Genomic DNA, 13,731 nt, shown 5'->3' on the forward strand with positions numbered 1-13,731 from the left:
GAGAGAGAGAGAGAGAGAGAGAGAGAGAGAGAGAGAGAGAGAGAGACCTGGATTTGAATTCTGCTCCCAACATTTTCTAGCTGTGAGACCATCAGCAAGTCCCAGGCCTCCCAGGATCATAAATCAGAACTGGAAGGGAACTCTACTACCATCTAGTCCAGGGGTGGGGAACCTGCAGACTGGAGACCACATGTGGCTATAGGTTCTGCACCCCTGATCTAGTCCAATCACCTCTTGTTACAGATGAGGCCGAGAGAGATGTAATGACTCACACAGTCACACAGGGAGCAAACATTAAAGGTGATATTTGAACTCAGGCTCTGACTTCAAAGTCAGTGTCCTTTCCCCTTCCTTGTGAAAAATGAGAAAAAGAATAGCACCTACTCCCTCATGATTGTCATAAGACTCAAACAGGAAAATATATGTAAATGGCCTTATGAGTCACTGTATGCAAAAATAAAGTGCTTCGCAAACTTTAAACTGCCATAGAAATGTCAGGAATTACCAAATCCAGCTTCCCATTCTAACTGAAGTTAAGGCACAAGTTGTGGATCATGATGAATCTTAGACTCAATAACTCTTATGATCCAGTAAGACAATATAAAATAAAGCAAATGGCACAAGAGAAAGGACATAGGCCTTTGTAACCAAAAAGAAAAAAAAAAGAAAGAAAAAAAAAGGAAAAAAAGCTTAAGTGACAACTCCGAAGAACAAAATCTTATAACCATTCTACTAAAAGGGATGGAATGATCCCAATATGAATTTTTCTCAGAGCCCCCAGCACAGTGCCCCAAAGGTAAAGGAGCAAGAGCTTGGGGGTCCACATAACCATTAGTAATTCACCTGATTCTCCCAGTGGGTATCACTTTTAGAAACACATTTGGCCATACAGATGTCAGCACTATTGATGACTGACGACAGCCTCTAACTCATTTCAGAGATAATCAGTGTTGTTCAGTCCTCTCAGTTTCATTGGACTCTTCATGACCCCATTTGGGGTTTTCTTGGTAGAGATACTAGAGTGGTTTGCCTTTTCCTTTTCCACCTCATTTTACAGATGAGGGAACTGAAGCAAATAAGGTTAAGTAACTTGCCCAGGGTCATGCAGCCAGTAAGTGTCTGAGGACAGATGGGAAGGTAGGTCTTCCTTGACTCCAGGCCCTGGTACTCTATCCACTACAACATACATCACTACACAGATATTCTTAAACAATGCCAACTTATCCTATTTGACAAGACAGTATGTTTATTTGGCAGACAGACAGTGAACACCTAGTCAACAGCATTTATTAAGGGCTTACTATAGGTAAGTGCTATATGTCATAGGCAATATCTTTGGGCTACTATATAGGTGATGCCATATTATGAAATGATATCCTTCTAGTAACTAAAGTCCTTCTGGGCCCTTGAACAGAGTCCATTTCATACCAAATTCTATGCTAAGGTAAAAACATATTGAATAAAATATTTCTAAGAGTATTGAGAGACGATCTGATCCTTCTCTGCCATCACTTCTTATCTAGGAGAGCTGAACCAATAGAATATTTAAGAAATAAAATAGGGGGAATGGAGTCAAGATGGCAGAGTAGAAACAGGACTTCCATGGGGCTCTGGCTTCCACCTCCCCCAATTCATGTAAAAGGTGACTCCAAAGAAACTTTGGAGCTACAGAACCCACAAAATGACACAGAGAAGCTAACATCCCGCTGAGGACAGCCCAGCAGGCCCACAGTAAGGGGCCAGCACAGCGCTCTGGGAGCCGAGCCCAGCCCCACTCGAGCCCAGGGTTTTAGCCCAAGGGTAGCCACAGCCAGACACGGGCTGGAGGGACTTCAGATCATGAACACCTGTGGTGGTGTGTAGAATTATCAACACATAGATGCCAAGAACAAAGTGAGAGGTAGTACAGTGTGGACTTTGGGATCTAGTAATTTGGGAGTGTTGTCGGCTTTTGCCCCCATGGCAAGAAGCAGCTGAGGCGCTACAGCTGTGCAGCCACAGCCACGTAGCAGCTTCAGCTCCTGCCCTGCAGAGTGTAGGGGGACCAAGAAACCATGCTGAGGGGTAATCTCTCTTGCTTTAACCTGCTTGGGTCTGGATTGCTGTCTAGGGTGGAGGTCCTGGGGTGTGCAACCAGCTTGCCAGAGTGTGTGGAGGCTTCAGAGAGGACACCCAACTAATATCTTTGGCAGCTTAGAAAACCTCAGCGACTGGGACAAAAGCTCCCCTGTCTGATAGCAGAGTCCTACTGTGGAAAAAAGCCCAAAAGTCAAGTAATTGAGTGGCAACATAAGCAAGCAAAGCAAACAAAGTAACCCAACTTTACACTCCTATTTTGGGGACAAAAAGGATCAAAGCATGGAACAGGAGGAAGACAGAGAAGTCAGAACTCCTGCACCAAAAGCTTCAAAGGAAAATATGAACTGGTTATAGGACATGGAAGAGTTCAAGAAGGATTTGGAAAACCAAGTAAGAGAAGTGGAGGAAAAATTGGGAAGAGAAATGAGAATGATGCAAGAAAATCATGAAAAGAGAGTCAACAACCTGACTGAAGAAAGTAACACCTTAAAAAATAGACTAACTCAAATGGCAAAAGAGGCTCAAAAAGTCAATGAGGAGAAGAATGCCTTAAAGAGCTGAATTTGCCAGATGGAAAAAGAATCTCTAAAGCTCACTGAAGAGAATCATTCCTTCAGAATTAGATTGGAGCAAATGGAAGCTAGTGACTTTATGAGAAATCAAGATACCATTAAACAGATCCAAACAAATGAAAAAATAGAAGACAATGTTAAATATCTCATTGGGAAAACCACTGACCTGGAAAATAGATCCAGGAGAGATAATTTTAAAATTATTGGACTAACTGAAAGCCATGATCAAAAAAAGTACCTAGAAATCATCCTTCAAAAAATTCTCAAGGAAAATTGTGCTGATGTTTTAGAACCAGAGGGCAAAATAGAGGTCGAAAGAATCCATTGATCACCTACTGAAGAAAATCCCAAAAAGAAACCACCTAGGAATATTATAGCCAGGTTCCAGAATTCCCAGATCAAGGAGAGAATATTACAAGTAGCCAGGAAGAAACAATTTGAATATTGTGTAAACACAATCAGGATAACACAGTATCTCACAGCTTCTACATTGAGGGATCAAAGGGCTTGGAATATGATATTCCAGAGGTCAAAGGAGCTGGGATTAAAACCAAGAATCACCTACCCAGCAAAACTGAGTATCATGTTTCAGGGGAAAATATGGTCATTCAGTGTAATAGAAGACTTTCAAGCATTCTTGATTAAAAAAACCAGAGCTGAATAGAAAATTTGACATTCAGATACAAGAAGCAAGAGAAGCATGAGAAGGTAAACAGGGAAAAGAAATCATAAGGAACTTATCAAAGTTGAACTATTTACATTCCTACATAGAAAAATGATCATTGTAACTGATGAAACTCTTCTCGGTATAAGAATAGTTGAAGGAAATAGAAGTGTGTGTGTGTGTGTATACATACATACATATATATGTCTATATGGGAGGGTATATGGGCGTATCAGTACATATGTGAATGTATGCATATATGTGTACAGATATACATACATAGAGGGCACAGGACCAATTTAATAGGAAGGGACAATACTTAAAAGGTGATATTAAGAAGTGAGAGACAAATATAATGAGAGGAGATGGGGAGAGACAGATTGGGGTAAACTATTTCATATAGAAGAGGCAAGGGGAAATGGTTACAATGGAGGGGAAGAACAGGAAGGCAAAAGGGAATGGGTCAACCTTATTCTCATTGAATTTGGCTTAGGGAGGGAATGACATACACACTAAATAGGGTATCTCACCCTACAGGAGAGTATGGGGGAAGGGGATGAGAGGGGGTATGATGGAAGGGAGGGCAGGCTAGGGGGGAGGGAATTTGGAAACACCCACTTTTGAAAAGGGACAGGATCAAAGTAGAGAACAGAACAAGTGGGAGGTGGGATAGGATGGAGAGAAATATAGTCAGTCTTTTACAATATATCCACTATGGAAATCTTTTGCATAGCTATACATGTACAACCTATACTGAATTGCTTATCTTCCCAGTAAGGGTGGGTGACAAGGGAGGAAGGAATGAATCTGGAATTCAAAGTTTTAAAATCAAATGTTTAAAAATATCTACATATACTATTATTAATATTATTTTACATATAACTGGGAAATAAGATATACAGGCACTGGGGCATAGAGACCCACTGTGCCCTACTGGAAAGTTGGAGGGGGTATGGGAGAAGATATGGTAGAGAGCAGATTAGAGGAGGAGATATCTAGTGGGATCACTATTTTGGGGTGGTGGGTAGGGGGAAAACAGGGAGAAAATTTGTAACTCAAAATCTTGCAGAAATGAATGATGTAAACCAGAAGTTAATAAAGCATTTGATTTTTAAAAAGAGAAATAAAATAATGGGGGGTGGAATCTAAAATTATACCTTAAACCAAATTAACATTATATTTTATATTCCCCTGAAAATGACTACATAGTCTATAATGGATGAATGAACAAATGACTGAATGAGTGAAAAAGCATTTATTATCTACTATGTGCTCAATATATATGTTTATACAAAATATTTGTAAATACATGCCTGGATTTTTAAACTAAAATCCCTAGGGGGATGCAAACCATGGGCAAATTACACTCTCTATTTCCTTTAAAGTCTTCCTTATTTCAATATTTTTGTGCAAGTACAAAAAAAGGTTAAAATGAATATCAGAGATACACAGGAAAAGGGGAAACCTTAACTACCTCAATGCTTCCTTATTACCCAGACACGTAGCTCCATGGGGAGCTGGAGAGTTGGAGTTTGGAAAATTGCTATCTTATAAGGAGGCACTCAGTCTAAGTACTGCATATGTTTTAATATGTCCCTTAGAAAAATCCTAGCAGGGTACACTGAACTAGAGCAGTAGCTTAGAGATTAAAGGGATAAATATCTGAACTATTGCAAAAACCTCTGTCTGCCTCAATTTCCTCACCTATAAAACAGAGATAAAAATAGCAACAAATTCCCAGGGTAACTATGAAGTAAAAATGAGATAGTTTTTGTACAGTACTTTGCAAACATTATACTAGCTGCTATTATTATTAGCATTATAATTAATAGGTTTTCCTGCTTCTTCTATATTCCTTCTGCAATTCATGATCCATATAACTGCCCCAAAAAGCACAGGTCTGATTAAGAATCTCTCATAGGGTAAATCACAAATTCCTCAGCCCTTTACAGACTGGTTCCCACTTATCTTTCCATGTTTTTTCACACCACTCACCTTCAGGGACTCTGAAATCTAGACAAACTGGCCTTTTTGTTATTCCCAAATTCAAATTCTACATCCTGCCTTCAATGACTTTGCACCCTGTTCCTGGAATGCACTTCCTCCTCTACTTGGCCTCTTAGATTCTGGCCTAAGTCAGGTGCCATCTCACATAGAATATGGAACACCAGAGTTATTATGCTTTCTCCCTCCTCAAATCATCTTGCACTTACTGATCTGTATAAATACAGTATAACCCGTAAAAGTAGAATGTAAACTCCTGAAGGAAGGGGACTAGCTTTTGATATGCTTTGTATCTCCAGTATGTGATACCTTTTCTTACATATAATATGTGCTTAATCAATGCTTGTGAGGGAATGAATGAAAGGATCTCCTGAAGACCAGTACTCTCTCACTGGAAAAATATAAAGAACAAGCATGACTCAAAAGAAGAGATATGAGAAAAGAGCCTCACCTCACCCCTTTGCAGAAGCAAGAGCTCCACAATATATCGGTATGTGTGTGCATGTAAGTATGTGTATATATGTATATATGTATGTATGTATGTATGTATGACATATTTTTTTACTTTTCTGATGTGTTGTTTGGTTGATTTTTTTCCTCTTCTTTTTAAGTTTTTCTCTTTAAAAACAGTAAATGTTAAATGGGATGGCTTTCTAGAAGGGGAGGGGAAAAAACAATGGATGAAATTATAAATATGAAAAAAACAACAAAAGACAAAAAATAAACATTTATTTTTTTAAATGTTGCCCTGGAACCAGGAGAATATTGTAGCTTACCAAGGTGACTTCAGAAAAACCTGGAAAGACTTATATGAACTGATGCTGAGTGAAGAAAGCAGAACCAGGAGAACATTGGACACAGTAACAGCCACATTGTTCGATGACTGACTTTGACAGACTTAGCTCTTCTCAGCAACACAACTCCAAAAGACTCATGATAGAAAATGCCATCCACATCCAGAGAAAGAAACATGGAGTCTGAATGCAGATTGAAGCATACTATTTGCTCTGTTTTTTTTTTCTTTCTCATGGTTCCTCCCATTCTAATTCTTCTATACAAGATGACAAATGTGAAAATATGTTGAATAAGAATGTATATTTAGAGCCTATTATCAGATTTCATGCCATCTTCCAGAGGTGGAGAACATTTAAAACTTATGGAAGCAAATGTTGAAAACTAAAAATAAATAAATAAATTTTTAAAAAGAAAATTGTAGTTCATTTATTGTCTTTACACTTGTGTAAAAATACCTTTTTAATGCTCGTTATACACTTGTGTAAAAAGCTCAAAATTTACTTCAGAAAGTACTGTACAGAATATAGCGACAAACTTACTTCATCCTAGAAAGATTTAAAGACAATAGGAATTGGACTATATACCAAGATGGAAGGAAAATCTATTGAGTCAAAACTCCATAAAATGCCAAAATACTTAAAGTGAAAAAAAAATCTACATTCATACTATTTTGTTTGCATTGATGTCAAATATCCAAATTTCTAAACATCAGGATAATTAACTAATCCTTGTGACTTATGCCAAAATATCCTTCTATATGTTATAGAAAAATCCACTCCTCAGTACAATCCTACCAAGAATTATATAAATTTTCAAGTGTATAGAGTTATTAAGCAATTTTCAAAATGTATGCGTAAGTTATATTTTGTTTTTGCCTTTAAGGGATCATTTTAGTCAAAGGATATTTTTTGTTAGCCTCATTTTTGTGCCCATTGTGTTGTATAAATAATTATTAATGGTTTAAAGGATTGATGAATTATTTATTTAAACTATTTTCCAACTCTGAAAAATGATTCAGAAAGTTATTTCTTGGAAAAAGGAATAACCGAATAAGTTAAAAAAAAAAAGCATTTTTAAGTACCTACTATGTGAGGCACTTATTAAGCCCTGGAGACATAAATACAAAATAAGATTGCATTATACCCTTCAAGGACTTCTATTCTAATAGGGAATAACACAAGGGAATGGTGTACAGAAAGGGATATTTTGGTTGGAAAGTTACAAGAATAAGTAGAGCTATGGAAGAACAGGTTGACACATCCTTTCTAGTAGAAATGGCAGTTTTGATCATTATGGTTGCAGAACTAGAAAGCAATGGGGAGAGAGAGGCATGGAACATATTGAAGTTGTGGCAGGGCAGATGGCAATAATGTAGCTGGAGGGTTAAAATGAAACATGGCTAGGACCAGTTTAGATTAAATGGGCCACATGAGACTCACCACTGGACACCAGGGCCCCAGGGCAGGAGTTGCAGCAAAGAAAGGGTTAAGTCCTCCAAGGCATCTGATCTCTGGTGGGTAAAGCAATAAAGTTAAACAGAACTGACAGCTGACCAGAGGAGGTCCTACCCCACCCCCACCCCCTTCACCCCAACATGAGGGGCTATATAATCATGTTTTACAGTCAATGCTGGGATTTTGAAATGTAACTTCATTTTGAAAGTAACAGAAAGGTGTGGGCACATTAACCATATAATCCAATAACAATAGAGGAATAAAATTGTCAAAGCATGCATCAACCCCACTCCGTATTTTTTTTTTTATTTGCACATCTTGATTTAAGAACTCAATATCACTTTGTCAAGCATTTTAATCCTGTTATGGAGTCATAGAATCTTAGATTTGGAAGGGACCTCAGAGATCACTTAGACCAATTGTCTCTTTTTACACACAAGGAAACTGAGTACTGAAATGTTAGTTGCCCAAGGTCACACAGTAAGATGGTGATAAAACTCATATTGTCCTGACTTCCTTATCAATGCTCTATTTGGTTGTATTGCCAAATCAAAGAAAGTTGTACTAGAATAAACATAGACTTCGAATATCCCTGAATAGTTATGTCAAATAATGCATAGAATTCACGTTTTTAATTGATAAATGCACTTTAAATAGCAAGGCCAGCTCTATGGTGAATTTATCACTGCTTAAGAGCAACTTAAATTGCCAACAGAAAAATTTGGCTTGGTAAAATGCATGCTAAAAGTTTTATAGTAATCATAAAGTAATGGGACATTACAACAAGCTTAATAGGCAAAGTCAGGCCTCCTTACTCAGCAAAGCTCCCATTGATTCTTAAGCAGTCCTCTGTTTATTGGTCAAAGTCAATATGTTGGGGACATTTTTAAAGAAATACATAAATTACTATTGATAAACAGAAGTTATTGATCAACTATTTATAATTTTATGCATTTCCTTAGTGGAAATTTTCCTTTTATGCTGATTTTTTAAATCCATAGGACTAATACTTCCCCTTCTAATGAAACAATTACATCCTCTGAAAATTCATTATACTCATAAATCCATGAAAATTAAAAATGAGAAATGGAGAACAGTGATGAATGGTGATGGGAAGATTCTTATGTGTCCAACCTATATCAGTATTAGAAACAAATGAAATTATGACATTCACTTTAAAAAAAAAATACCAGGAAAGAATATTAAAGTGACCAGTACAATGACTTAACATTAAGAGCTTAGGGTATGTGTAATAGCTGAAGGGCAAGAGGGTTAATCAGAGTCATGATCTTGACTCTTAGTTGACAAGTATTATAACACATACTATATTCTATCCATAGTAGTAGGCACTGAGGATACAAAGGAAGTGTGGGGGGAATTCCTTCTCTCGAGGAAGTCACAGTCTAATGGCATAGTCAACACACAAACAACCATGTACAAACAAGACACATTCAGGATAAATCAGAGATTGTCTCCGAGGGAAGTCACTAAGATTAAAAAGACCTGGGAAAGGCTTCTTGCAGAGGACGGGATTTTAGCTGAGATCTGGAAGAAATCAGGGAAACCAGGGATTAGAAATGAGGAGGGAGAGAGTTCCAGGCATGGGTGACAGCCAGTGAAAATGTTGGAGTTGGGAGATGGAGTGTCTTGTGTGAGGAATAGGAAGGAAGCCAGTGTCACTGGACCTTAGAATATGTAGAAGGGAGGACGGTATTAGAAAACTGAAAAGGGAAGAAGGGGTCACATTGAAAAAGAACTAAATTAGTGTTGAGACATGAATCTTCCTAAGGCCAAGAAATGCCTTGCTATATTCTATGTGACCAACTTCCCATACGGTTCACTGTGGGAAAGAGGTTAGAAATACAGAGAGTTCTCACGTTTTCAGTTCTGTGACAGCAATATGATCAGCTAGGAGAAGGAATTTAAGATGTGGTCAGCAAACACAATGCATCTCTGCAAAATAAGTTCAGAACAAACATAAAAGGAATACATACCTCTCCTCCCAGCTCTTTCAGTTCCAGACCAATGCCAAACAAAGCCAACTTTTTTTTCCCATCTTAACTAATCTCACCTAAAAAAGGAAAGTATTGGGTCTGAAGAACAAAGCCTTGACGAGAGAAGAGTTTTGCAAACCTGATAATAGTTTGGTTATTTGGAAGCGGAAGAAAATTGATTTGTTTAGGTGAAAAAAGGACTAAAACCTTCTTTTCTCCACTCCAAAAACACTTTTGTTGTTGCTTTTTAATCCTGACACAAATGAACGTCATAGGAATGATTGGACAACCATCAGAAAGCAGGTTAAACAAACGTCCATCAAGCTAGGATAAAGAACTGGGGTTTTAGAATGGCAGACCACTGTTTCTGTATGTCTACCCTCTGGAAAAGTAAAAAGCATTTAGTTTCTCTCATGAGCCATTAAGAGGCAGCTTGGTTAGTATTGGGTCTAAAGAACCCATTGCTGACCACATCTTAATCCAGAGAAAGCAGCTTGCCTTAAAGCCAGGGAAAAGTGGGTTCAAGTTTTGCCACTGACACTACTGGCTTTGGAATCCTAAACAAGTCAGTCTCTCTTGGAGGGAAGGTGCCAACTTGCCTTGATAGGGCAACCTTCTTCACCTAGGAATTCCCTAGTAACCCCAGTGGAGCCATTGGTAAAGAGCCCTCAGGCCAATGCTGTAGGTAACGAAACCAAGGTAAAGGAAAGCTTGAAAATTCATTGTTACTAAATTGAAAGAATTTTAACTTTAAAAAAGAATTGGAAGGTAACTAGAAGGATTAGAAATCATCTAATTCAGCTTCCTGTTTTAAAGATTAGGAAATTGGGGTATAATAACATCTAGTGAATTAATACTGCTGCAGTCTCCTTTTCATTGAGAGCTGAAAGAGACCTTAAAGATCATCACCTCTTTTTACAGGTGAGGGAAATGGAAATGGGAATTTGAAGATCTTCCCTGTCCCTTAATAAGCCTAAGGGAATTTGAAGACCTTCCCTGCTTTGAAAATAAACTCTGCCCCCTAATAGGCTGAATGTAATCACATGGGGCTTGTGGTGGGACGAGTTTGCTGAAGGCTGGAACAGAGCCCACAGGAAGCTGGGAGTCAGAACGGCTAGGTGGTGGAAGGAAAGAGGACAGCAGGCAAGCAGACAGGCTTGTGAGTAAATGTTGGTTTGTGGGAAGGCTAAAGGATGTTGTGGCTCTCTGTGCTGTTGTGGCTTATTAACTTCTTTGTTACTATGATGGAATTGGCTTACTAGTTTGGGGAATTCAGTTTTTTGGTATCTGAATAAATGTTTTACTTCTGTCTTTTCTGTGAAGAGTCTGTTATATTTTGTGATTGAGCACCATGCAGGTATATTTTTACTGACTTTGGTCACTGTGAATATTTCATTGGCACTACAGTGAGGAAACTGAGGTCCACAGAGTTTAAGCGCTTTGCTCTGGGTCACACAATAAAGATATGAAGCAGAATTCATTCCCTTCCTGATTTCAAGTCCAATATACCAAGCAACCATTCTTTTACTTCACCAAACTGCCTCAAATGAAAATAGTGACACTTTCATCATCTTTGGTTATATTCTCAGGACAGATTTAAGTGTCTCTATGAACACAAATTAAAATTTTTAATTTTTGAAAAAAGTTGCAGTATAAGAGTAAAGCAATCTCTCCAGTTGCTAGTGCCATCACCAAAAAGTTTCCTTTTATTTTTATTGTTTATATTTTATGTGTAGGGTAAGGAGAGTGCTGGAGCCATTCTAACAGGTTGCCAGAGTTGATCATTCATTTTTCAGTGTGAGCATTTACACCTTGGCTTGATTTATTGTTTTGTTGATTGTCTAGACTCAGGAAAATGATGGAAAAAGAGTTGATACAGAATAAACACATTTTTAAGTGTGCCATGTGAACATGTGTGGGGGGGAGGAGGTGGGGTTGTTAAACACTTACCAGCACATCCTTGTATAGTTATGTGTACATATTTATCCCCTGATGGAATATAAGCTCCTCTAAGGCAGGAACTGCCTCATTTTTGTCATTTCCCCAGAACTTAACAGAGATCCTGACACATAGTAGGCAATTAATAAATGCTTAATTGAATTGATTTCATAGGATCATAGGGTCCCAGATTTAGAGCTGGAAAGGACCAAGAATCTGAGACATGAGGAAGTGAAATGATTTACCCAGGATCACATAGTCAGTAAATGTCTAATGGAAGAGGAGGGAATGTCAGAAATTTCTATTTTTGTTATGAATGAATGAGAGCAGAGAAAATGGAGACTAATTTGCCATAATATAAAGTTCATATGCTTAAGAAGTCTAGAAGGAAGGGAAAGAAACAAGTATTTGTTAAGTGACTATGTGCCAGAGGTTTTTATAACCATCATCTCATCTGATCTTCACAACAACCTTGGGAGGAAAGTACTATTAGTATTCCCATTTTAAAGATGAGTGGGAAGAAACTGAAATAAGCAGGGTTAAGTGACTTGCCCAGGGTCATACATCTAGTAAAATGTCTGCAAAGCTGTGTTTGAACTCATGTCTTACTGACTCCAGGCAGCTAAGTCTGAAGTCATGGAGATTTATCTTTCCTGAATTCAAATCTGGTCTCAGACACTTACTAGCTGTGTGATGCTGGGCAATTCACTTAATTCCATTTTCCTCAGTTTCCACATCTGTATAATGAGCTGAACAATGAAATGGCAAACTCCTCCAGTTTTTTTTCTCCTTCCAAGAAAATCCCAAATAGGGTCACAGAGAGTAGACATGACAAAAAAACTGAAACTTTCAGCTTGCCCAAGGTAAACTGCCGAAAAGAAGCCAGATCTCTTTCATTTTAGACTTATATTTTACATCTAAGAGGTGACACAGTCCATTCCCAGCATAGAGGTAAAGGGAATCATTCATTCACTAAGTATGTATATAAAAGTTCCTACTCTGTGTTGAGCAATGTGCTAAGCATTAGTGATATAAAAAGAAAATTAATCAGTCCCTGCTTTCCTTATACCAGGGAAGAGAACATGTAAATAGACAAGTGAATGCTGTGGATATATACAAAATTAATCAATAAATAAAATAAGCACATATTAAACAATTAGTATTCATGAGGTACTCTGATAGGCATTGGGATCACAAAGAAATAAACAGAAATAGTCTTTGCCCTCAAGAAGTTTACATTTTAATCAGAAGATAAAACAAATACTATATATTTATAGATCTATATAAAATTGGTATAAGGTGATTGTATAAGGGGAGGGGAGAAAGGGGAAAGAGATCCTGTTAGAGAAGGGAGGCCATGATTAAGGAAAGGGCTCTTAAAGGAGTTAGCACTTGAGCCTTGAAGGGAGCTACCTGTTCTAAGAAACAGAAGTAGGGAGGAGGCTACATGAGGCAATGAATAGATCACTGGCCCTGGAGTCAGAAGGACCTGAGTTCAAATACAGCCTCAGACACTTGACACACTTACTAGCTGTGTGACCTTGGGCAAGTCACTTAACCCTAATTGCCCTGCCTCTTCCAAAAGCAGGAAAAAAAAAAGAAAGCAAAGAAAAGAAAAATATCAGGAGTGAATTATGGCCTAGGCAAAGACTTAAAAGCCAGCAGATGGAATTTGCTTTATGGGGAAATGGCAAATATTCCCTTTTGGCTATAGCAAACTGGGTTAGGGCAATAATCTATAATCAAACCTGGAAAGATTGTTTGGAGCCAGATTTTGAAGGGCTTGAAATGCCAAGCAGATGAGTTTGTATTTTGTCCTAAAAGCAACAGGGAACCACAGAAGCTTCCTGAGCAGAAGAGTCATCTGGCTACACCTTAGCTTTAGCAATATAAATTCCAACTTTGCTGGAGGAGGCTAGATTGAAGGGGGGATGGGAACCGTATACAATAAGACCACTGAGAAGACTACTGCAATTGTCCAGGTAAGAGGTGGTAAGGGTCTGGACTAGGCATGTTGAACAAAGGAGAACTGACAATTCTCTAGTTTCTCCTGAGTTAGAACTCAACAGTGTGATTTTTCTGGTTTACAATGACAAAATACTATTAAAAGAGAATCTGCACGAAGTTATTTTGTTAATCGTTACCCTGTAATCAAATTCCAACTAGGGTCATTATAGTGACCATCTAAGAAACTCACTATAGTTTTTTATTGAGGTGTGTTATCTTTATCA

At 38.0% G+C, this 13,731-nt stretch overlaps 1 long non-coding RNA gene across 1 annotated transcript in view; it reads right to left on the reverse strand.

Annotated features, from left to right (window-relative positions):
• LOC138159066 (uncharacterized) overlaps nucleotides 1–7,625 on the reverse strand; it is a 151,709-nt gene extending 144,084 nt beyond the window's left edge. The window contains exon 1 of the long non-coding RNA XR_011167794.1: nucleotides 7,554–7,625. This is a non-coding gene — a long non-coding RNA (uncharacterized lncRNA). The remainder of the gene's footprint in view (nucleotides 1–7,553) is intronic.
• Between the last annotated feature and the right edge of the window lie 6,106 nt (nucleotides 7,626–13,731).

Source organism: Petaurus breviceps, unplaced genomic scaffold (genome assembly GCF_028583685.1).
Source record: "Petaurus breviceps papuanus isolate PSGF00001 unplaced genomic scaffold, PetGlider_PUasm1.0 175, whole genome shotgun sequence".
In the NCBI taxonomy this organism is placed as follows: Eukaryota; Metazoa; Chordata; class Mammalia; order Diprotodontia; family Petauridae; genus Petaurus; species Petaurus breviceps.